At 33.0% G+C, this 26,956-nt stretch overlaps 1 long non-coding RNA gene and 1 other non-coding gene across 2 annotated transcripts; one reads left to right on the forward strand and one right to left on the reverse strand.

Moving 5' to 3' along the window:
- Positions 1-484: 484 nt before the first annotated feature.
- On the reverse strand, positions 485-26,033 carry LOC18428659 (uncharacterized). Its single transcript, XR_016053519.1, has 6 exons — positions 25,560-26,033; positions 25,166-25,399; positions 24,490-24,618; positions 24,327-24,388; positions 24,098-24,217; positions 485-620 (listed from the first exon to the last, which is right to left on the reverse strand). It is a non-coding gene; the product is annotated as an uncharacterized LOC18428659 (transcript).
- LOC148782419 (uncharacterized) lies at positions 15,201-21,304 on the forward strand. Its single transcript, XR_016053520.1, has 2 exons — positions 15,201-15,670; positions 20,966-21,304. It is a non-coding gene; the product is annotated as an uncharacterized LOC148782419 (long non-coding RNA).
- Positions 26,034-26,956: the final 923 nt, after the last annotated feature.

A 26,956-nucleotide genomic window follows, 5' to 3' on the forward strand; every position in this document is an offset into this window, starting at 1 on the left:
AGAATTTAAAAAAGAATTAAGAAATACCTTTCATATAAAATTTAATAAGTTTATGATACATCACGAAAGAAATGATAAATTCTTCAAATGGCTTAAATACATTCTTAAAAAAGAAGGAATCAAACTTCCAGAATTAAACGTGGCTCAGAATTCCTTCCAAACTTTGCATACAATCAAAGGTAAGACAATAGAGTATATTCACCCCCCTGAATCAAGCTTACAACTAAAGGGGAAAAGCATAAAATAAAAGCTTCGCATTTTAAACTAGGACCCAAAGAATCTGACAATCAAATGATCAAACTTGAAGGAATACCACATATTATGGAACAAAATAATTATATAAATCTCTTCTTACAAACAATAGGAAAGCAAACAACTAGAATTGAAAATGTGGTAAATAACTTGAAGCCTCTACAACTAGAATTGAAAATTTGGTAAATAACTTGAAACCTCTACAACTAGAATTGAAAATGTGGTAAATAACTTGAAACCTCTACAACTAGAATTGAAAATGTGGTAAATAACTTGAAACCTCTACAACTACAAAAAAGGGAAGAAAGAAAAAAAAAGAAACAATTTTATTCAAGCCACCACCGAGTATAGAAGCAGGAAAATTTAGCCTGCAAGGAATCAAGAGGAAAGATGACAATAGAGAATTAGTGGATGAGCTAATCGAAAGACTTGCAAAATTAAACATAAATGATAAAGGAAAAATGATTGGTGAATTGTAAGTTCTCCAAGAAGATCAAAGTTTTACAAATCATGGAATATCTGAAATAGAAAAGGCTTTTAAAATTGAAAGCTTAGATATCAATCGAACAGATTATGGGAAAAAAACTAGGCCTGTAGCCCTAACTAGGATGTATTATCCCAGACCCACTCTTGTAGATCTTCAAACACAAAAAGACCTTATTGTCAGTTCTGTATCATATTTAGGAAGGTCAATTGTGAATTGGAATATAGATGGCATATCAGAAAATCAGATTCTTAACCTTATGAAACATATGACTATTTATGGCACCGCTTGTAAAGCAAGTGGAAATAAAGACCATGAAATTGCCAAAGCTATCATATGCGGTTTTACAGGATGGCTTAGAGGTTAGTAGGATTTTCATATGAATGAAACTGCAAAAGATCAAATCTTAAATGCCATTAAACAATGGCTCATCAGAACTGAAATAGGATCCGGACAGGTCTAAGAAAATATAGTTGATGAGGGAGATGCAATTAATACACTAATCTATATCATCACACTTCACTTTGTAGGAAGCACGACCCTCTTATCTGCTAGATCTGAAGATTTGCTGTCAAATTTACGATGTCCAACCCTCTCACACTTTAAATGGTATAAAGATGTTTTTTACTCTAGATTATTATCCAGAGAGGATAGTAAGGCCGATCATTGGAAAGAAAAATTTATAACTGGACTTCCCTATCTTTTTGCCAAAAAAGTTAAAACGTGGCTGAAGAATAAATATTGTGGGATTGTTCCTTACTCCCAATGTACCCTTGGTGAACTATCATCAGAGATTTGCGCTGAAGGTCTTGCCTTATGCACGGACCTAAAACTTCGAAGACGACTAAAAACATAAAATGATGGGGAAAAAAGAACTAGGAGATTTTTGTGAACAATTTGGGTATAATACTTTACCCACTTCTAAACCCACTCACAAGCAAAAATAAAAAGACTTGTATAAAGCAAGGTCTAGACAATCACGAGAAAAGAAAAATACTTTTCCTAAAAAAAAGTTTACAAGATCACTTTTTTAAACAAAAGGGGAAAAGAAAAATACCAGTTTGCTACAACTGTGGAAATGTGAGACATTACAAAAATAAAAGTAGAGTTAAAAAGAAAATTAATGCTCTAGAAATAGATTTAGAAATTAAAAAACAATTATTTGATATTCTGTTAATAAAAAGAGATGACTCTGACGAGTATTCTAATTCTGATGATGAAATGTTAATTTGAGAGATAAATGATGAGGATTAATCTTCACCAGCTCGGACTCTGATTCAAATTACTATAATACTCCTAATGATAACTGCCAATATAATTTTTTAAAGGCTATCATTGATATGAATGGTTTAAATATTAATACTCTAAAAAAAGAAGAAAATCTGATTATAGAGTTCACTACTCCTAAACCTTCTCTCGTACCTACTAGAGAAGATTATAGTTTCCACGACATTCTAAAAAGAGTTCAAAATAAAACGAAAACTCAGAGGGAACCTTCGATTCCTGAGTTAAAAGGTGAAATAAATGAAGTTCGTGAACTAATAACCCTGAAAACTAGGGTTCAAATTATAGAAATGGCAACTACTACTTTTAATAATAATGAAAATCATAATGAAAATACTGAAGAAGAATTTAGTAACTTGATAAATGATTATAATCTTTTACCACCTGAAGCTGAAAATACTTTGCCTAAGGTTTTAAAAGATAATGACCTAGAAACTTCGACCAAATGTAATATGTTAGAAAAAATACAAAACTGTAAATATAAATTTCCTTTTATCATGGTTAAAGGATTAAGTTAGCCGGTTATTCTTGGAACTCCTTTCTTAAATATCTTTTATCCTATTAAATTTGATAATACTGGTATTGAGGTCAATATTGAGGGACATGAGGTAAAATTCGACTTCATAGATAAACCTAGAGTTCATAAAATAAATAATATTAAGAATAAAATATCTACCAAGGAGAAATTCTTTTTTTATCTAAAAGAAGAAGTCAAATATAAAACCATTGAGGAAAAATTGTTGTCTTCTCAAATACAAAATAAAATTAGCAATTTCAAAATAATTCTCGAAAAAGAAACATGCGCTGATATCCTAACGCTTTTTGGAATAGAAAACAACATATTGTTGAGCTTCCTTATGAACCAGGATTTGATGAACGAAAAATTCCTACAAAAGCTAGGCATCTTCAAATGAATAGTAGACTCCTTGAAATTTGTAAAACTGAAATACAAGATTTGCTTGATAAAAAACTTATTAGAAAAAGTTCCTCACCTTGGAGTTGTTTAGCTTTTTATTTTGTGAAAGCTTCTAAAAAAGAAAAAGGGGCCCCTCGGCTGGTTATAAATTATAAACCTTTGTATAAAGCTCTAAGATGAATTCGTCATCCCATTTCAGACAAAAGAGACCTCTTGGATAGATTGGTTAATGCCTGCATATTTTCAAATTTTGATTTAAAATCTGAATATTGGCAGATCCAAATAAAAGAAAAAGATAGATATAAAACTGCCTTCAATATTCCTTTCAGACATTATGAATGGAATGTTATGCCTTTCGGCCTAAAAAATACTCCTTCTAAATTACAAAACATCATGATTGACATATTTAATCCTTATACCAAGTTTATGATTGTTTACATTGATGACGTTCTTGTTTATTCAGATACTATTGATCAACATTGGAAACATCTAAACACATTTTTTAAAGCTATTAAAAATGCTGGGTTAGTTGTATCGGCAAAAAAAGATAAACATTTTTAAAACAAAAATAAGGTTTTTTGGACATAACATTTACCAGGGAAGAATAATTTCTATTGATAGGGCAATTGAATTTTCATCAAATTTCCTAGATATTATCAAAGACAAAACTGAACTTCAGAGATATCTCGATTGTTTAAATTATATTTCTGATTTTTATGAAGACCTGACATTAGACGCTAAACCTTTGTTTCAAAGGCTTAAAAAGAACCCTCCGGAATCGACTAATGAACATACCATGGCTGTTAAAAAATTAAAATTAAAAGGCAAAGACTTACCCTACTTAGCATTATCTAACCCCACAGTATTTAAAATTGTTGAAATTGACGCTTCAGACTAAGGGCTAGGCGGCATACTCAAACAAAGATTTCAAGAACATGAACAATTGGTTCGCTTTACTTCCAAAATCTAGAACCCTGCTCAACAAAACTACTCCACTGTTAAAAAGGAAATTTTAGCTATTATTCATTACGTAACTAAATTCCAAAGTGATTTGCTTAATCAAAATTTTATTATTCGTACTGATTGTAAGGCAACCAAGGATATTCTTGAAAAATATGTAAAAAATCTCGTCTCAAATCCAATATTTGCCCTATGGCAAGGAATCCTTTCATCATTTGAATTTACAATTGAACGTATTAATGGTCAACATAACCATCTTCTTGACTTTTTGACTCAAGAATTTTTACAGGGAGGGAAGGAAAAGCCAAAATCATTCGATGGATATAGTTCTCAGTCAGGGCAAAAGCCTGACTCTACATAGTAGTCCGGGAAAAAGCTTGGGTTCATATCATCTAAGCTCAGGAAAAAGCCTGGCTTCACCATCAACTCCAAGTGCTTTAATACGAAAGTAAGACCAAGATATTGATACATCTCCCCAACAATCCCCCCTAAGCACTAATAACCCAAGTGCTAATAGAACTCTGTTTCTTGAAACAACATATATACCTCTCATAATTATTGAGAATGATCACAGGTAAAAAGACCCTTTTGAAATAGCAGTACTGTATTTACGCAATCATCTTCATCCTAATATAGGGGAAAAATGTAGAAAATGGTATGAAGTCATACTTATGGAAACATGATCTGTATCTATAGTACACCACTATAGAAATAATGACTCTGAAATTGCATACTCAAAGTTCCAGATTCATAAAGTCATCTCTTATAGAGACTGGGGATTAGATCCTTTAAAGCCAATGATGATAAATACTAAAGGATTTAAAATTCAATCCTACCATTATTTCAAATATATCAAGGCATGAGATAAAGTCTTTGCCTATCAAAATACCAAGACTACACATAGCTGGTATGTACAGTTTAAAATAACTGATTTAGTAGAATTTCCTAATAGGTTTAAAAGTTGGTTCATGTTATGGGGATCATGCAGCCAGATACTTCCTAAAAAATTAAAGATATCACAGAAAAAATTCTCTGACTATAATAAAAAAAAGTTTCAAAAAAGACTATCACTTATATTTTATGGCCTTATATCAAGTTTATTGAATACTAAAATGGACATATCAGCTCTCTGAAGATGATATGGACAGATGGATTATATCTCAGAATTACGCCGACAAATATCCATAAAATGGTGGGATAGTTACAAAAATAACTCTCTGGATTCAGAGAAAATTTACACAAAGAGAATATTATCTTTCTCACCAAGTACTAGCATGGATATCACTGAATACGTTGCAATAATGCGACAAAAGAATCTCAAACTATCAAAAGGCAAGCTTAAAAAAAGTTGCTACTAGCCTTGGAAGAAGATGTAGACAAAATGTCTACAAACGAAGAGGAAGAGACATAAGATTACAGTCCACTAAATGGTGATGACTACGCAGGAATTAACTTTTCCCCACTTAATTGAAAAGATAAGGACCGTACGACTCCAAATCCACTCAGGACACGTGTCTCTAAAGCTACAGAAAAGAAAAAGAATTATTACCACCGACAAAATTCTCACTGTAAAGAATATTACTTTTTTTTTACTTTATCAAAAGAATCTGCTTTTAGAAAAAGTTTCATAAGCTATAGAAAAGAAAAAGTATTATTACCACCGACAAAATTCTCACTGTAAAGAATATTACTTTTTCTTTACTTTATCAAAAGAGTATTGCTTTTAGAAAAAGTGTCGGTGCGGATTACTTTGAAGTCCGGCTTTGAAGTCAGCCTTCTTTCTCTATATAAGGAGGGAAGGACCGAAGGAGAAAGCATCGAAAATCTTTGGAGTGTTTGGGTTTGTGAGTTCTGATTGTGAGTTTTGTCTTTTTAAGTTCGAGTGTTTGAGTGTTTGTAAGGTTAGATTGCTTACCCTGTTGGACATCATCTGGTTGAGGCAAGTCTATCATGTAAGTGTCCTTTAATTGCTTTTGTTCATCTTCTACTTCTGTATCAATAACTATCATGTAAGTGTCCTTTAATTGCTTTCGTTCATCTTCTACTTCTGTATCAATATATGTGTGTTCTTATAGCTTCTTTATTTTTCTATATTCTTCCGCTTCCACTATTATGGTATCAAAGCCTGGTTATATTCAGTGGTGAACTAAACATTCTTGCCCATTTAAATTTTGTTAAAAAATCTAAAGTCGTTGTGACCCAAAGATCACCGTCATTGCCAGAAGAGCTAATTATGAGAGGTGTATATCATGTTTCAAGAATCGGAGTTCTATTAGCACTTGAGTTATTAGTGCTTAGGGGGGATTGTTGGGGAGATGTATCAATATCTTGGTCGTGCTTTTGTATTAAAGCACTTGGAGTTGATGGTGAAGCCAGGCTTTTTCCTAAGCTTAGATGATATGAACCCAGGCTTTTTCCAGGACTACTATGTGGAGTCAAGCTTTTTCCCCGACTGAGAACTACATCCACTATTCATTTGAATAGGCCTAGCTTTTGTAGGAATTTTTTGTTCATCAAATCCTGGTTCATAAGGAAGCTAAATAATATGTTGTTTTTTATTCCAAAAAGCGTTTGGGATATCAGCGCATATTTATTTTTCAAGAATTATTTTGAAATTGCTAATTTAATTTTGTATTTGAGAAAACAATAATTTTTCCTCAATGGTTTTATATTTGACTTCTTCTTTTAGATAAAAAAGGAATTTCTTCTTGGTAGGGATTATATATATATATATATATATATATATATATATATATATATATATATAGGAAAAAGCTTCTGTGAGCCAATGGGCTCACAAGAAAAAATGAGCCCAATGGTCCAAATTGAATATGGGCCGATCTAACGATCATGGATGCCCGGTAGTGTTTGAATTTTAATTGTTTTTCTACAAATCCAAATCACTTAAAATTTTAGACGCGTGTTGATAAAAAAAAAAAAGGTGAATATTCAAACAATATTAAAAAAATATTTTGCATGAAACAAAATGACCAAAATACCCCATAGATTTTGGGAGCTATGTTGGTCATTTTAAATTTTGTGGAATATTTATTTATTTTTTATTAGGTGCGGCTTGATGAGAATAACATTCACCTAAAATTTCAAGTGATTTGAATTTGTAAAAAAATTAAAAAATTAAAATTCAAACACTCTTAGCCGTCAGATCAACCCAGATTTAATCTGGACCATTGGGCTTATACTATTCTGTGAGCTAGTGGGCTCGAGTATCTTCCATATATATATATAATTATTTTTTTGAGAAAAACTTTATGGGTTGTAGAGAGAGAGAAAATGCTTGGGGGGAAAATCTCATATTTCAGAACCCATATTTCATTCATCGTAACATGTCCACAACATCAAAAGACACACACAAAGGAAAATTTTGAGAATAAAAAACTTTAGAAATTATAATACCAAATGATAAAAATAAAAAAATAAAATACAATGGATTAATTGTATACCCTAACTGTTAAGAAATTGTCTTATACCACTATTGCTGCTACTTTCAAGTATGCAATGGGCTTCTTTTGTGTGAATGTGTGAGAGAGAGAAAAAAAAATCCATTTTTTTAGAGTATTTTGATCAATTTATTTTTCACGAAATATTTTTTTGATATTTTTATTGAATTTTTCTATTTTTAAAGAACACGTATTCAAAATTTCTAAGTGATTTGGATTTATAGAAAAAAAAATTAAAATTAAAATACGAAATACAATCGTGATCATTTGATCGGTCCAAATTGAATATGAGTCGTTGGGCTCATATGTAGCTGTAGGCCCACTGGCCTATATTTGCATTTCCTATATATATATATATATATATATATATATATATATATATATATATATATATATATATAGAGTAATGATCCTATGAGACCCTCCCACACCCATGTGTGTAGCCAAAGGATCACCATTAAATATGGTACAGATCTCTATAAAAATTATCACATGGGTGTGGAACTTGACTTTTCTAGAGATCTGTGCCATATTTAATGGTGATCCTTTGGGGTCCTACACAAATGGATGTGGGAAGGTCTCATAGGATCATTACTCATATATATATATATATATATATATATATATATACACATAATGTCTATGGGCAAGATGCTATAGTGTTCTGGCCCATAGCGTCATCGCTGTCCATTTTTTTGGGCGGCATGGATTTTTCGACTGCCACGGACATAGCATGTCCATGGCGGTCGAAAATTCCACATAAACCATCATGGACCATGTGCCGTCCGTTGCGGCTCTGTTCAATAAACCGCCACAGACATAGCAAGTCTGTGATGGTGGTGATACTATTCATCTTATGTAATAATATATTATATAATATTATGTTATAGTAATATTATATTACATTATTAAAATAAATATAAATATGTTTATTAAATATGTAATATATAATCAATATATACTATATAATATAAATTAAATTAATAAAATAAATATAAATATATAATATTATATAATATATTATTATATAATATTATGTTATAGTAATAAAATATTATACTATATCTTATTAGTACTAATATTATGTATTTATATTATACGTAGTGAATAGTGATCAACAAAAACGTTTTAAAAGATTAAGTTCCTACCCCTCAAGGAACTTAATCTTTCATGTTTTAACAAAGGAATGAGAACTTTTGATGGAACATTACTTTATGAATTTTTAGATGAAACTGTGTCAAACGCAAAACTTTTAAAAAATCAAAAAGATTTATTTATGAAAGAAATCTTTTAGAAAAATAAACACGCCCTTTGTCTTACCCCATGATCCAACTCCAATGTGGGACCAAGGAATAAGAGAGAGCGAGGATAGAATTGGATAATCCGAGAGAGGTAAGTGATGCAAAGAGGGAGTGAGTGAGAGAATGGAGCATTAATTTCTATTAATTTAACACAAAGCGGAAAAGAGAAAGAGGGGGAGATACGGATAATGAAAAGAGTGATTCTATTTTCATTTAACTTTTAAGTTTAAAGCCAAAAATATATTATACACCTTCGGGAGTGTCCATTTACTCCCTTAAGCAATATCTAGTTTTAGTTGTAGAACCTCAATTTTTTGGGATATAACATTTTCAACTCATAGATTAAAATCAATAAAAAAAAATTCTAATTGCACCATCCACGCGCTTGAAAAAAAATAATGTCTAAAGGTTGAATGGAAATTGTCCAAATTTAGAATTTGAGATCTAAGTGTTAGAAAATTCAAATTTCCAATTTTTTTGTTTTTAGAATAATCATCCATTGATCTTTAGCTGATTCGCAGAATTTCAAATAAAAAAATCCCCCCAAATGAGAAGTCGGACTGAGGGAGTACAAATAAACTATACTTCCAAGGGAGCATAGTATAGATGCTTAAATTTAAAATGTCACGAGAATGAATTCTTTATATATTTTGAAGTGATTCAGATGGCATGAGACATAATTTCAATGTCGAACTAGTCTTTTATTGTCACGTATTTACTTATCCATTTAGATAACTCAAATAGGGAAGATGAATTGTTGATTTTGAAGTAAAATTAGTGAACAACAAATCCTTAGATAGGATACAGGTCATCAGTATTTACATATTTTCTATAAAAATAATTAAAATCTATAATTCAATACCATTATTTTTTCTAAAAAAACCTAAAAACCAAGATTTTTAAGAAAGTCTATTGATTTTTTTAAATTGTTTTAAGATTGAATCTTGTCCATCCAACCGATTCTTCAATCCATGCTGCCATTGTGACCCAATTTTCTAGATGGACGATCAAGGTCATGATCCATTTTTTAAAACCTTGGTTTTAGACATGGTTCATATAGTTGTGTGACCGAAGATTATATGTTGGCCCTTAACGAAGGTGATAGCCACCCAGTTTCACGTCAATGCAAAAACAATGAGGCCATTTTCGACTCAAAACTTAGTGCATAGTTATCAAAACCAGACATGACCCGCCCCTCCAACTAGTTGGGCCATCGACGTGCGTTTTGGTTAGTCTAGTTTAAAGCAAACACCAGATTTAGCTGATATGGGCAAATGTTTGATTTTAGCTAGTGAGAGTAACCAATATGGCAAGTTAAACTAAGTTTGACAATTTTTAATATATTCTAATTTTAAATTGTTATTAGTATTTTTCTTTTTAAATTCAGTCCAACTATTTGAAGGATAGTCGGACTTGGTTTGACTAGACCGAGCCCTCAATCTAGCTCTATACTAATGATGCTAACTTAGTGAGATCTGTTGCAGGTTAGTTATTACCAGTGTCACCTCGACGCCCCTAAAAAGAGGCTAGTATCGTAATGTCAACACTCAAGACACATCGACACGGCTAGCAACATCAATAAGCATGTGACTATACCTATAGGATGAGGTCACTACTACTAACTACAAGTCGACAGTTTCTTAAGAAGTGTCTTTAGCTTATTTATGTCAAGGTGGCTGAGTAGTAGAGTAGCCAAACACTATGGAGGGGTCATGGGTTTGAACAACTCCCATGCTAAGAAAAACATCCGTTTTTTTAACCACAAAGCCCTACTCTTTCCACCGAACGAGCAAATTTTTATTCCCTTGTTTTTTTTAAATCGCAAAAAATAACCTGCAAGAGGGTTCATGTGACCTCTTGAGGTAAGTAAATCCTCACTTCCTAACTCATTGAAAATTGCAAGTAAAGTATTGAAAAAGTTTTATATCGATCATTCTGACTTACATTATGATTATGAAAAAAATTAGGATTTGAAACTCTAAAAATAGAGTATATTGTAACAAATTATCTAGACCATTCATTTTGCTTTAAAAATAAATGTTCACGGATCCACAAGATCTATATCATTTTTTAAGTTTCAAATTCATTGTCAGTATTGGAAATTCATTTAAGGGCCATCATAGAGATTGAATTTGAACTTGTGCAATGACAGCATATGAAATGAGAGCATCATGATTCCTACCACAATGTGAAGCGGTCAACTTTGTACAGCTTTTGCACATAATTTAGTTATATACATCAAAATAGTTTTTATTTATTTATAGAAGTCCTATGTAATTGAAAAAAAGGGATACAATAATTTTAGCAATAATGTGCATTAATTTAAAATTTAGAAATATTTGCACATTCTGATATTTTAATTATACTCAGTGGGATTTGAAATTCGATTTTTCTAAAAATAATAATAGTGCTACTAACACAATTACAAGAAAATACCAACAATAATAAGCAAAATATTATTAGTATTACTAGTACGATTTGAATGCATCGCTTTGAAACTAGGAAATAGAAACTTGGTTTTTATCTTTTGTTGTACAAACTAAATTTATATTTTCAAGTTTTATATTTGTAATATTTTCCATTTTTTCTTGCATACACACACATATATATTCCCAGGCTATTTTGGACGAGCGAAAGTAAAGAAGTTAATCTAGCTATATGGAAGTCGAAACTCTAACAAGTAAGAGTGTTAAGTTAGGTGGTACAATGAGATGAATGAGCTCTAACATAACTTGCGTACAAGAAACTAAGTGGAAGTGGCAAATGTTAAAGAAATTGATGGATACAAACTTTAGTATATAGGAAAGGATAATAATAGAAATGACTAGGCATAATAGTAGATGAAGTTTTAAAAGGTAAAGTAGTGGATGTAAAGAGAGTACGTGATAGGCTTCTACTAATTAGGCTTATATTACGAGAAGAGATAATTAATGAAAATAGTGCTTATACGCCATAGGTAGGAATACAAAATAGAATTAAAAAACAATTCTATGAGGACATAGATAGACTAATCCAATGGAGACCGAACTTTTTTAGGATAGGATTTAAATGGTCATGTAAGACACTAGAAGATATGAAATGGTACATAGAGGATATAGATTTGGGGAAATAAATGAAGGGTAATGCTATTATTGATTTTGCTATGGCTTAAGATCTAACAATAGAAAATATTTATTTAAAAAATGAGATGACTATTTAATAACTTACAAAAGTGCGATGTATAAAAGCTAGATAGACTTCTTTCTAGTTACGAAGGCTGATTAACCATATTGTAAAGACTATAAAGTTATCCCAGGAGACGGTTCGGCAACACAACATAGGCTCATAGTTATAAATATTTGCATAAAGTGATGGAGGAAGGGGATTGAAATTAGGGAAAATTTCATATAGAACCCTAACTCATCATATTATTTCATGGTAGACCCTCCTTCCATTTTTCTTTCAAACGACATAAGAAAACCCCTCAAGATTTCACTATACCCCCTCATCTCTTATCTCCTTCTTTTATTGACTTTTGATCATAAAAATTAGCCTAAGCAAATCTTTTTATATCATTTCAACCCAAAAACATTTTTAATGGATGGAAAGGGAAAAAGAGGGTTACAAACGTTTTTGGAATAAAATGTTATAAAAAGATTTGTTGGAGCTAATTTTTATGGTCAAAAATCAATAAAATATGGAGATAAGAGATGAAGGGATAAGGTAAAATCCTTAGGGATTTCCTTATGCCGCTTGAAAGAAAAATAAAAAGAGGTTCTACCATAATATGAGAATTTAGGGTTCTACATGAAATTTTCTCTTGAAATTAATAGGTGCTCAAGAACTAGGTGGTAGAATTTAAAATGAACACAATAGACTTATTTTAAAATAAATTGATTAAATAAAAAAGAATTATAGGGAATGAAATTAATATTATGCAGAATGATATGACTGAATGCATTGCGAAAGTGACAAAAAACGTTTTAGGATAATCTAGAGGGAAAAGACATTCAGATAAGAAAACTGAGTGGTGGAGTAATGAGGTTCAAAAGTCTATTAGAGAAAACGAACGTATTACAAAGCGTTGCAATAAAATAGAAGTGATCAAAATATAGAAAAATATAAAAATGCCAAGAAGAGCACTAAGAAAATAGTTAGTAAGCTAAGCTTAATCTACATAATTATTGAGACAAGAAATCAGGGATGAGAAAAGGTGAAAAAAATTTCTTCAAACTAACAAAAATAAGAGAGTGAAAGTATAGGATCTAGGTCATATTAAATACATTAAGAGTGAGGATCAAAGGGTCTTAGTAAAGGATGACGAGGTCAATAAAAGGTAGAGAACATGTTTCAAAAAATTACTAAATGACGACCACTATGGGAGGTCATACATACATTCGTAGGACTAGGATATTTGAAATGCTATAACCTTTGAGAAAGATGAAGATAGAAAAGCTTTCGGACCAGATGGTATCTCGATAGAGGGAAACTTTTTGGGAGAGCTTCGCATATCCTGATTGACCAAGTTGTTCAACAAGATTTTAAAAACAAATAAAATATCGAATGTTAGGAGAAAAAATAGTGGTACCTATTTATAAGAACAAACGAGACATATATGATTGCACAGACTATTGAGGGATCGAATTAACGAGTCACACTACAAAGTAGTGTGAAAGAATGATTCAACAATGACTACGACATAAAATGAGTGTATTATAAAACCAATTCGGTTTTATGTCAAGAAAATCAACAATTGAGGCTATTTTCATACTTAGGCAATTGATAAAGAAGTTTTGGGAGAAAATAAAGACTTCCACATGGCCATTATTGATTTATAAAAAGCATACAATAAGGTATATAGAGAGCTAAAGAAAGGCCTATTCAGGGGATATATTGACATGGTGAGAGATATATACTAGGGACCACTAACTAATGTGAAGACAACTAGTAGAGAGAAGTGAGCTTTTAGTGATAGTAGGCCTATATAATGGGTCAGTGTTGAGCCCATATCCCTTTGTTTTGGTTATGGCCAAGTTAACTAAGCATCTACATGATGAAGTAACGTGATGAATGATGCTTACGGATGATATAATTTTAGTTGATAGTCTAAAGACGACATTAGCACAAAGTTAGAACTTTTGAGGGATGCCCTAAAATAAAAATGTTTTCAAAACTAATCAGACAGAGAGAGAATATACAGAATAAAAGTTTAGTAATAATAGAAGTATAAACAATGAATTAGTTAAAATTGATTGTTGTGAAGTACTTAGAATATATCATTTTTGACATCTTGGGTCAATAATCCATGAGAATGGAGAGTTGAGAAAGATATCATGTATAGAATTACAGCTAGGTACGCAGAATGGATATGTGCTTCGAGGGTCTTATGTGACTAAAGAGGAATTTTTGTAGGACAGTTGTAAGATCAGCCATTCTTTATAGAAGGGAATGTTTAGGGTTCAAGAAACAAATCTACAAAATAAGTCTAGCTGAGATGAAGATGTTGCAATAGATGAGTGTTAAAAAAATAGATAGAATTAGTAATGAATTCATTAGAGAACTTAGGGGTGGCTCTAATAATGATAAGATGAGGAAAAGTTTACTTAGCTAAATTGGCCATGCGAAACATCGACCTCAACACCGGTTAGGATAGGCAATTTGGTTCAAGTGGAAGGCAAAAAAGGATATGAATAGAAGTACTAAGAAGAGATATTGTAACTTATAGTTGACTAAGAGTATGACCTTTGATAGAGCATAATTTCGGAATACGATCCGTGCAGCAACCCCAAATAGTTAGGATAAGGCTAGACTATATATATATATATATATATATATATATATATATATATATATATATATATATATATATATATATATATATATATATATATATATATATATATATATATATATATATATATATATATATATATATATAGGAAAAGTATTCCCAACGCCTATAGGCAAAAATAAACAGTGATTTTTCCTACTCTCGTCGCCGTCTAAAGTTCATCGCACGGTGACGATTGTCTGATAGTGTTTTATTTGTCATTTTCTTTCTACAAATCGGAATGATATGAAATTTGGAGAATGTGTACATATTAGTGTGGCCCACCTAATAAAAATATAACAAAAAAAGTTTTAATTCTCAAAAAAACAATTGATCAAACTACCCCTGAAAAATTTTAGGGGTATTTTGGTCAATTTATTTCATGTAAAATATGTTTTTGATATTTTTCATAGATTTGCCTATTTTTTATGAACCCATGGTCCAAATTTCAAATAATTCATATTTTTATAAAATAAAAATAAAAATAAAATATTACCAAACAATTGTGACCGTGTGATGAACTTTGGACAATAATGAGGGTAAGCGAAATCACTGTTTATTTTCGCCTATAGGAGTTTTGTAGTATCTTCTATATATATATATATATATATGAAAAAAATATAGGATTGGCCAGCTCGCGAACTCCATTGAGTTGTGTCCAACGGCTGTGATATAATACCCCGGAATTGACGGTCAGAATGGCTTGATGTGATCCATCCTTATTTCATTCAAAAAACACTTTTTTAATGATGCGTTGACATCAGTACATGAAAGTACTGACAATAGTAAATGACCTATTCTTTCTCCTATTCTCACTCATATTCTTTCTCTCTTCTAAATCAAAACTTTACTCTCTCTCCTCCGTAGTTTTCTTCGTCTTCCCTATCTCTCTCTTTCCCCTGCTCGCTCAGAAAATCCCAAAGGCCGATCGCTCTCTCTCTCTCTGTATGCGCTCCCTGTCTCTCTCTTTCCCCTACTCGCTCATAAAAACCCAAAGGCTGCTCGTCTTCCCTATCTCTCTCTGCATCTCGCTCGATCAGAAAAACCCAAAGGTCGCTCACTCAATCCCTGGTGTGGCCTCCCCACCATGTTTCTCTCTTTCCCCTGTTGCTAAAGAATACCCCAAAGGCCACTTACTCTCTCTTTGCCTCTCACTCGCTCGATCCCTAGATGGCCTCCCAACTGCAACTCACCCTATCTCTAAAGGTACTCTCTCTATCTGTATTTGACTCAATTAAAATGAATTTATATCACAAATCTGTAGTATCAATTGGGGTTTTTTCTGCATTTTTTTTTCCCATTGGGGTTTTTCGCCCTTGCTGCATTGAGTTTATATCACAAATTTCTAGTATCCATCTGTTGCAATTTTTGCTTGTGGCAAGGTGGTTGAGAAAAAATATGTTTGATATTATTAAAATTGAAATAAATTGTGTTTCTGATTTCAGTTAAAATGAGTTTATATGTCCTCTCTCTCTCTGTGTATTTGATTCAGTTAAAATGAGTTTATATCACAAATCTGTAGTATCCATTGGGGTTTCTTCGGTATTTTTTTTTCCCATTGGGATTTTTTGCCCCTGCTACATTGAGTTTATATCACAAATTTGTTGTATTCATCTATTGCAATTTTTGCATGTGGCTAGGTGGGTTGAGAAAAAATATGATTGGCACTTACATGGGCCTATTGATCCAAACTTCTGAATTTCAAAATAAATCTTTTCACTTTAATGGCTGATGCGATCCATGGATGTGATAGAGTGAGAATAGGGCATTTGATCTCATCTGATCATTTTAATTGAATCATCCTTTTAAAAAAACCAAATGAGTTCGTTGAGAACAAGTCTTCAAAATTTCCTGACCTTTGTTTTGTTTATTTTTATACATCTTGATATATCATATGTTGTGTCCAAATGTAAAATCTTCATGTGGCATCTAATGCACCATATAATGTGTCACTTACTCTTGGAAATTAGAATACATCTGTTGCAAAAATTTATTTATTTCTTCAATTGTGTCTTTCTCCCCCATTTTCTTTCCCTTTTTGCTTTTTTGCTGTTTTTTTTTTTTTTTCCATTGGGTTTTTTCGCCCTTGCTGCATTGAATTTATATCACAAGTATGCAGTATCCATTTGTTGCAATTTTTTTATGTGGCAAGGTGGGTGGAGAAAAATATGATTGGTATTCTTAAGATAAATGTCCGAATACATGTATTTTTGTAGTTTGCAGTTTCACATTGGGTAAGTAAAAAAACTTAGATGGATCCCACAAATTCAGTCGGTGTGACATCTAACACATGCCCAAATGTACGCAGCATTGATAAAATCCCTGATGGTGGTTGTGGCTCACCAAACAAAGGCCAAGAAATAGAAGAACCATGTGTAGAAATGATGTTTGGATCAGAGGATAATGCATATGAGTTCTTTAAGTCTTATGCATTGACCAAAGGTTTTGGAATTTGCAGGGGGAGTACTCATAACAAGAAAGATAAATAGATAGATAGGGTTCATGTTTGCTCGAAGGAAGGGTTTAAACAAGAAAAACCTAATAAAAGTGGAAACGTTTATCTTAAGTTAAGGGGTGGGTGCAAGGTTAGGATGTGCATAAGTACTCAAGAGGACGGCGAGTGAAAAGTGACTAGTATCGTTAAAGATCATAATCACGATCTAGTTAGTCCAAGAAAAGCTCGTCTAATTTACACACACCGATCATTGTTGAGTGCTACAAAGTCATTAATACATTCAATGAGCTCGACAATGGTTAAGCCTAGACATAGTCATATAACAGGCTGCAGGGATTGAGAATGTCCCTTGTACACAAAAGGACATCGAAATTGAAATAACAAGCACTAGAAGAAAACTTAGAGGAGAAGATGGAAATTTAATTTTGCAATCGCTCTATAAAAAGAGCCAATCGAACCCATCATTTTTCTATAGATTGAGATTAAATAATGATGATCACATTCGGAGCATCTTATGGGTAGATTCTACATCTAGAGTTTCCTACCAGTGCTTTTCTGATGTGGTTACTTTTGATTCCACATATAAGACAAATACGTTTGGTATGCCCTTTGCACCTATACTTGGTGTAAATCACCATTTCAGTACAACTTTCTTTGGATTTGCCCTCATATTTAACAAATGGATATAATCATTTATATGGGTATTTGAAAACTAGTTGGAAGCCATGGGTGGATGGCAACCAAGTGTTATTCTCACTGATCAAGATCCTGCAATTTCATATGCAGTGAGACAAGTTCTTTACCAACGTAAGCATCATTATTGTAAGTGACATATATTTGCAAAGATCAAAGAAAAAATGTGTCATGCCTTGCGTATGCATCATTCTTATTCAGATACCTTTAGGAGGTGTATGTCTAGCCCAACAATTGAAGAATTTGAATTGGTATGGAAATTCATGATTGAGAATTATAAGCTGGAAGACAGCGAATGGCTCAGTAGGTTTTATGGTTATTGCATGCAATGGGTTGATGCATACTTGGCTGGCATGTTCACTGTGGGTATGACCTCTACTGAAAAGCATGAAGGGATCAATACACACTTCAAGCTGTAGTTAACACCCACAACAAGCATGCGTATATTATTAGAAGTTGTTGCAAAAAGTCCACGATAAGAAGGTGTGAAAAGAGACGAAAAATGACTTGAAAGATGTTCAAACTACTCCAGTCTTGCAAACAACCACTTTCATTGAGTCACATGTATCAAAAATCTATACTCAAAATATTTTAAAGATATTTGGGGAAGAGGTGGCTAATTGTTTTAATTTTAAGAGAGAGACAGTTGAACACTATGGACAGATTGCTACCTTTAAGGTGGCAGTCTCGGGAACCGGATCTAGACCCTACTTAGTGAAATTCAACTGTCATGATAATTTCATTTCTTGCAATTGTCACTTCTTAGAGAGGATGTGCCTTCTTTGCAAGCACGTACTAAAGATTTTTATGGTGAAAGATGTGTTTGAAATCCCTCCACAATATATAATGAGAAGTTGGACTGAGGATATAGAGAATGGAGTTTTTTTAGATGACATTGGGGAACAAATTCAAGTAATATCTGAGCTACCATGCTCCATTAGATATAATGAAGCTATGGAGGCAAGTCAATCACTTGCCGAGTGTGCTTCACAAAGTGTAGAGGGCCATGAGTTTGTAATGTCCATAATACAAAATGTAATTCATCAGTTTGATGAGAGTTTGTGTGCAAGAGAGGTCTACAGAATAACGCCATGAGCATGTCAATGAAGATGACAATTCTGCTAGTTGTAGTAACACACCAAGTATAAGTAACCTTCATTTTCGCCTATAGGCTTTTTGTAGTATCTTCCTATATATATATATATATATATATATGGAAAAAGATAGAGTGCACAACCTAATGTAGATAAGCTAAATGCACCAACGGCCCAGATTGAATTTGGGCCGATCTGACGATCATGGGTGCCCAGTAGTGTTTGAATTTTTAATTTTTTTTCGACAAATCCAAATCACTTGAAATTTTATGCGTGTGTTCTTCAAAAATATGCAAATCTATGAAAAATATTTTACAGGAAATAAATTGACCAAAATACCACAAAAACTTTACGGGAGTATTTTTGTTATTTTTCATATAAAATATTTGTTTAATACTTTCGTAGATTTACCTACTTTTGAAGAACACACGCTTAAAATTTCAAGCCATTTGGATATGTAGAAAAAAAATTAAAATTCAAACACTACTGGACACTATCGGACCCGGCACCCATGATCGTCAGATCGGCCAAGATTCAATATGGGCCGTTGGCGCATTTAGCTTATCTACACTAGGCTGCGCTTTATATTTTTTTCTTATATATATATATATATATATATATATATATATATATATATATATATATATATGAAAAAGTCTTCCCAACGCCTATAGGAGAAAATGAATAGTGACTTTACCTATACTCATCACCGTCGAAAGTTCATCGAACAGTCTTGATTGTCCAGTAGTAATTCATTTTTCATTTTTTTTTCTACAAATCGAAATGATCTGAAATTTGGATCATGTGTACATCTTAGTGAGATGCACTTAATAAAAATATGAAACAAATCTTTCACAAAATAGAAATTGACCAAACTACCCCCATAAAATTTCATGGATATTTTGGTTAATTTATATTTTGTGAATAATTTTTTTTGCATTTTTATTAGATTATCATATTTTTTATGAACACATGCTCCAAATTTCAAATCATTCTAATCTGTAGAAAAAAAATAAAAATTGAAACACTACCTGACAATTGTGACCGTGCGATGACCTTTGGACGGTGATAAACATAGACAAAATCACTATTTATTTTCACCTATAGGCATTGCATAGTGTTTTCCTATATATATATAATCTTGATGTTGAGTTAATCTGGATCAGAGCAGTATCCATATTGTAGGAATTGATATCCAAAAGCGTTATGGATCTCGATCACAAACTTTTAAGCCTAACCATTTGGGGATCTTGTTCCTAATAGTCTAGAACTATATCCACTCTTGAAACTAAGGAACTATTTGTTTATAGCCAGCAAGGAATGCAATTATATCAAAAGTAAAGTTCCCTTGCAAGTTGCTTAAAAATCCTCATGTTGGTCATTATCTGGATCTTTAAGGTGGATATAGAGATCCTTAATAGTGGGGATTGAGATCTCAAAATTTAAAATTCGAGATCCTTTAAAGACCACTTTCCAAGATGTGGAATGAGATTTCAAAGCGGGATCGCCACCTAGGCTCGAAATATCTTTGGATGCAGCATGACTTCTCAAGAAAACAAGCTTATTTATCTTTTACCCTAGAAAGCCAAATTCCAAAAGTTCCCAATTCGTCTCAAAGTTTCTCCATTGTCATTGAACTCTTGCCGAACACAGTGGCGAACTTTACATAAAAGTAGATCCAAGGAAAGAGCCATTAGCGTCAAAGTAGTAATTAAAACAAATATTTAGCAACTAGTAATAAATTCCTAAACATCAGTTGGTATTCGGTATTCTAGATCTATACTTGTACTAAATAACAAGAATTTCATTGGTTAATTAGCTAGGTTACTCAAATTCTTACTTTTAAAACTTGTGCATATTAAGTTGCCCAAGTTCTTACTTGTTACTCTTTAACACAGATTACATTTCCTTTTGCCTTGTTGAACCTACAACTCCATGGTAAAAATATGAACAAGTTCCTGTGATCTGCCATGCATTCAATATAACCACTGCTTTAGCATGCAGTATGAAAATTGTGGGAGACTATTGGCCAAATCATCATGAACGAAATTGATGCATTAAAAAGGAACAACAAAAATAAGGGATCACATACGGTCACTCATTTTCTAAAAATCCACTCAACACGGCGGTGCAGGCAATTTAATTCTCCAGATTGCTCATTCATGTTCTGAATGCCATCATAATATCAGTGGGTGTATAATTGACTGTGAATAGCTGAATGTGGTCCCAAAGAAGCTGACAAATCTTGTGAATGGATAGCTAAGAAGCAGGGTATTCAAACAAGACGACTTGGTTGTAAGTCGAGGAGGTGGTGGGATGGAGTACAGATCTGTGACCTACATTAACTAGAAAATCAGAGTCTTAGAGCTATGGCAGCTCTACAGATGGATGAGGCCAAATCAGAAGAGAATGACGAAAAAGAGGTACACGAGACAGAATGCAATGACTCTTGACGATGATGCCATGGCTTCGCATCAGGGAGGGGAGGAAGAGACTGAAGTTGTAGTTGAGTTGGAGTCAGATTGAGTCTACAAAATGTGTTTTGGCCATATTTGACTCAATAAAAACTCAAGTTCTGAGGAGGATTTGAATGTCAAATGGAAAAGTATGAACAAGATGAACAACATTAATTCCCAAGAATAACTAATGAAGCCCTCAAGGATTAAATAGAAATGAGTGCACTCATAATTTGCATATATCCCTAATGACCAAGATGAACAGATCACGTGCCATTACATGTGTGTGCATGTGTATGTGTACCCTCACACAACCAAAAATGGACAAGGAAGCCAAGAAAATATTAGTACAAGAAAATCAATGGCCATGAGATACAAAATCCTGTTCATATCATGAAAGAAAAGAATTTAGAAGAATCACTTTGTTAGTTAACCCTCCATAATATGTCTCCGAAAGAGGATCAACCCTAAAAAAATCTGCAATGCAGAAGAAACTTCTTATATGAATTACTAGAGAGAATGAGAAGCAAATGGTAGGCTTATTTTTCATCTAGTATGCAAATTTTATATGAAAGAAATGATTTTGAATTTTAGATAAGTCACAACCTGTAAATATTACACATAATAATTAAAACGACTAGCAAATCCAGATGTAATAGAATTTTTCATTCAACTATACATACAAAAGCAACCTCCATGAGCATAGCAATAACTGCCTTTGCTCCCATGTTTCTTGGTTGAAGCCAACATGAAGACACAGCGAGCACGTAACCATCACAAGCAAACACTCAATCCTCCAATGGTTTAGCGAGCTTTTCTATCACTAAAATGAGTAAAAAAGAGCTGGCGTAAGCTGGATGATTTCAACCATTATTGTTACTCTTCCCTACATCTTATCAACTCAATGACCATAATCTAAACACATCATAAAAGGAAGCTACTCTATTTAGGGCCATATCAAGGGAAGAAGTTGGCAGAATAACCAAAGCATTTATCAATTCAATGATGCGTCCTGGATTATATGCTCCTTCAGATCGAACTTTAGATGGATATTGATTATAATAACTGGATTTATAAAACAACATTCAATATCATCAGGATCTGCCCAGGTCCGGGTAACCCAGAACCTGTCCGGGTAACTGACCCTAACCGAGCACGTCTCGCCCGGGCTAAAAGGGGTTAAAAAAAATCTCAAACAATCCCAAAAAATATGAAAAGTATGTTTAAAGTATAACTAAACAAAATACATCCAAATGAGACTAAAAAAGTAGTGAATAAATTCATCCAAATCCAAATGACAAAAGTTGTATACGATGTAATTATTGCAAAAAAGGTACTAATGGGGGTATAAACTGGCTCAAAAAACACATTGCTGGTATTAGGGGGGCTGTTGTCCCTTGTAAAACATTTTCTGAAGTTGTCACATAGAAGATTAAGTAACAACTGAGTTCGATAAAATACAAAAAAGAACAAAAGAGGCCTTGTCATTTGGATAAGTCTCTTTTTGGTTCTTTTAAAAGTAGTGATCTAGATTGGACGTATGGTTATAACCCAAATCCAAATCATAAAAATTGTATAAGGAACAATCTTTGTGAAAAAGATACCAACCGGTTCAAGAAACTCCTTGCCAGTTTTAAAGGAAATGTTCTTTGTTGTAAAAAGGTTCCTAAAGCTATTAGGGATGAGATTAGACAATATTTGGATTTGGTAAAATGAAAAAAGAAAGAAAAGGCGCCTCTTTATATGGAAATATATTCTCCATGATATTTTAGAAGTGATGATCTAGGTTGGATGTATGGTTATAACCCGAATCCGAATGACAAAAATTATATAAGATATAATTATTGTGAAAAGGATACTAACAGGGGCATTTACCTATCCAAAAAACGCCTTGCTGGAATAAGGAGGGGTATTGTCTCTTTTAAGAAGATTCCCGAAGATATCAGGAAGGAGATTAAACAGTATTCGAGTTTTGTAAAACACAAAAAGTAAGAAAAGGGTGATGAGGCATCAAGTAGAGCAGCCAACACTCCTAGGGCCTCTAGATCATCTGCATAAAGCAAGGGAAGGGGGGTTGGGGTAGAAGAAGAGGAGGAACAAGTAGATTCAGAAGAAACAAAGGAGTACGAGCGTTATGTTGAAGAGAAAGATGACTCTGATGACAATGGACTCAACTTTGATGCATATGATAAGGCTTACCCAACTTTGTCTAAAGATGAGTGAAGACTCTTGACTCTTGAGTCTTCGAGTTTATATTTTATTTTTCTTATTTTCTGCTCTTATGTGTATGTCTGCATCATTTTATGAAAGTATGGTTATGGGATGGTATGGATTATAGAGCATAGAGTATGGACTATGGATTGTGACTTTATTATTGTTATATTTTTTTTTTAGTTGTGCTAGTAGTCTATTACAATGGTTTGGAACTTTGGGTACGGGATTTCTACTATTTTATGATGTGTTATCGCCATATGCTCATATTTGTGTTAAATAGTATAGTCTAATAGTCGTAAATTCGTAATGTCATAAACTCATATTCCCCGTGGCTGCCCCTCACCTTCAACCTATGCCGCCCAGATATCTGGGTGCCCACCTAGGCGGCCGCCTAGGCACTGTGCAGCCAAGACCCCCTAATTGCTTAGGCGCCATCGGGCATTTTTTGGACCATTGTTTGATGGACCTAGAATCTAGGTCGAGAGCAGTCTTGAAACTTTTATTTCTAAACCAATATAAAATGACCAAGAAAGAGCCACCTAAACACACACTACATCCCATTAAAACGCTCTCAGTATGCTATTGCATGAGCAAAAAAGCATGTACACAGCAACAACGCACATGGATCATGTGAAGGATGAAGAAGAGAATATGATAAATCAAAATTAATGGATTCATGTGATGCCTTTACAATGCAGATAAACAGGGTTCAACTTCTTACCTATCAGATATATCATCCATAGGAAGATTCCTACTGTAGAGATGAAACTCCAAGAGGAAATATCTATTAAACCATGCTGGCAAATTCCCATATATGAATGGTGGTCAAGGAATGAGGGGCCTGCAACACACAAGTGAGATTAGGTAGACTAACAGCATTAACCTGAATTACATATGAGAATAGACAAACAGGAAATGCGAATTCGCTTGAGATATTATCATAAAATAACCTTGTAATCCTTTTATATTGACGATATTCTTCTATGCTGCCAAAACGCTTATCAGCTGAATCCTGCTTCCATGCACAATGTTCACAAAGAGTTACAAATTTTTTATTATAGAATCATTTATATGTGAATGACAGCACAAAGGGCAGTCAGCAACAGAACGAACCTCAAGCAATGGGATGCCACTGAAGAAGAGGAGCAGAAAAGTTAGGAAGATTGGTCCTACAACTACAAGATTTTCAGCTCCATCTATCACAGGAACAGATATCACATAGATACCCCACCAAAGTAGAATCTAAAGCACTCACCACATAAGAAATACATTATTACACAATATCATCATGGGGTAAATATTAATGGTTTCACAGTATGTCCAATAAAGGTAATGAAAGTTCCTACCATAAATTTTTATTTGGAAAATCATTTAACAGATAACCTGGTCTAGAATCCAGTAAGAACGCCTTCACTGACAATTTTGAAGGGGTAAAAAAAGGCAGAGCATGAGGGAAAAATATATCAATATATCAACAGGGAAATGAAAAGATATAAACAAAGAAAAATATAAAGATACCAGGAAAGGAAGGGCTTAATTCTTGCTTTGAAGAATAGGTTGCAGAAGCCCGAGCCCCAGTTAGTAAATGAAGAACCAAAATGAGTAAAAAGAAAGAAAAATAAATCACTCAAGTATCCGGAACCATGCGACCAGCATATCAATGTTGAGAAGGAAACAGAAAATGTATGAGCAAGTAACTACAACTTAATGCAATTAAAGCTCATCTATAAGCAGGTAATCATTAAGTCAATCCTGTAAAAGAAACAAAACATACAACAGCTCAACTAACCTCACCAAAGTAGTTGGGATGGCGTGAAAATTTCCAGAGACCGATATCACACCATTTTCCTCTGTTATCAGGAGAGTTCTTAAAGTACAGTTTTTGTCGGTCTGCTATCGCCTCAGCTGTAATGCCCGCAAACCACAATAAACACCCAATAGCATCTGCAGCAGTGGGACATGGTCTTCGATTGCTGGCATTCACGATTGTTACAGGTAGGCTTACAGTCCAAACCCAAAAAGCCTATTACCAATGCATAGCAAGTCAACAACACCTTATGTTTCTGAATTCTTTGTAACACAAGGACATAAATGAAGCTGACATCATCAATGAGGTTTTTCTGTCACAAGTTCAATTAAATAACGAAACTGGAGCTACAGATAAAGGCAAAAGTATCTGTGACCTGGAGTATCCAGAAAACAGTCAGTCTCCCCAAATTACTACGTATTTCATCAAAGCGACGGTCTTCTCCCCATTGCATGATCCTGATTGTATAACACCATAAGAGGAGTAATGTCTGAAATAATAAGATTTTCTATTCCATGAGAAAGAGAATGATTTAAGCCTTTGTAATTTGCAAAGATAGATAATTATGATATAACTGTTACAGGGTATGACTCTATCGCAGTGTACAGTCCTCTTGAAAAATTTTAGCACCAGGCAACATAGAGATCTGGTATGTCAGAATGGCTCCTGGTTTGAGTTAGAGAGGTCAAAAGTTAGAAGTTTGTGCCAGTGTTATCAGAACTGGATGGTGGTCAAACCAGTATGCGCACCGGTCCATTCAGACTGGACCGATTCATCGGAAGGACCTGTCCTACAATAAAAAAAGAAATAAAAAAAATAAAAAATACAACAAAACAAAGAAAAAATAGATAAAGTAACCGAAAATGCGTAAGAATGTAAGAAGACAAATTAATTTTCTTGTTTTGAAGTTTCTGACCTTTTTATTTTTGCATTTTCTGATTATACTATTTAAGAGTTTTTGCAAATCGTAAAAAACCTTGAAATTCAAAACTGAAATTAGGAAACTAATGCTTTAAGGAAAGAATCTTTCTTTCTTTCTACCTATTATTTTTTGCATTTTTTGTTAAGGACATTTACATATTAAGCCCTTAAAAAAAGTACAAATGCATTATATATATATATATATATATATATATATATATATATATATATATATATATATATATATATATATATATATATATAGGAAAACTCTTCCCAACACCTATAGGCGAAAATGAACAGTGATTTCGCCTACCCTCATCATCATCAAAACTTCATCGCACGGTCACAGTTGTCTGGTAGTGATTCAATTTTTATTTTTTTTTCTACAAATCCAAATTACTTGAAATTTGAAGCGTGTGTACATCTTAATGATGCGCACCTAATAAAAATATGAAAAAAATAATTTGAAAAATATAAATTGATCATAATACCCCTGTAAACTTTCGGGGGTATTTATGCACAAACTTATTTTTCAATCTTGTGCTGGAAATCCTTTATCTCTTTTTGAATTCTAGAGTTTTCTAATTTTTCACTATCCAAAATCTAGATAAAGCACTAATCCAGAGTCCGAATAAAACACTGGCTAAAGGAGCCACTTCTTCATTGTCCTTAACTAGGACTCCACCAAAACAAGATAATATATCCAGAATAATGGCAGAGACTCAAAGTCCACCCATTCCACCATCACAAAGAACCCTTTACATAGAGACGTATGTTATTCCTCTGATAATAATAGAAGAAGATCATGTGCCTCAAATGCCAAGAACAGTGGTTGAGATATGCCTAAAA

This window comes from Amborella trichopoda, chromosome 4, assembly GCF_054954075.1.
Source record: "Amborella trichopoda isolate Santa Cruz 75 chromosome 4, AtrichopodaSantaCruz75HAP2 v2.0, whole genome shotgun sequence".
NCBI lineage: Eukaryota > Viridiplantae > Streptophyta > Magnoliopsida > Amborellales > Amborellaceae > Amborella > Amborella trichopoda.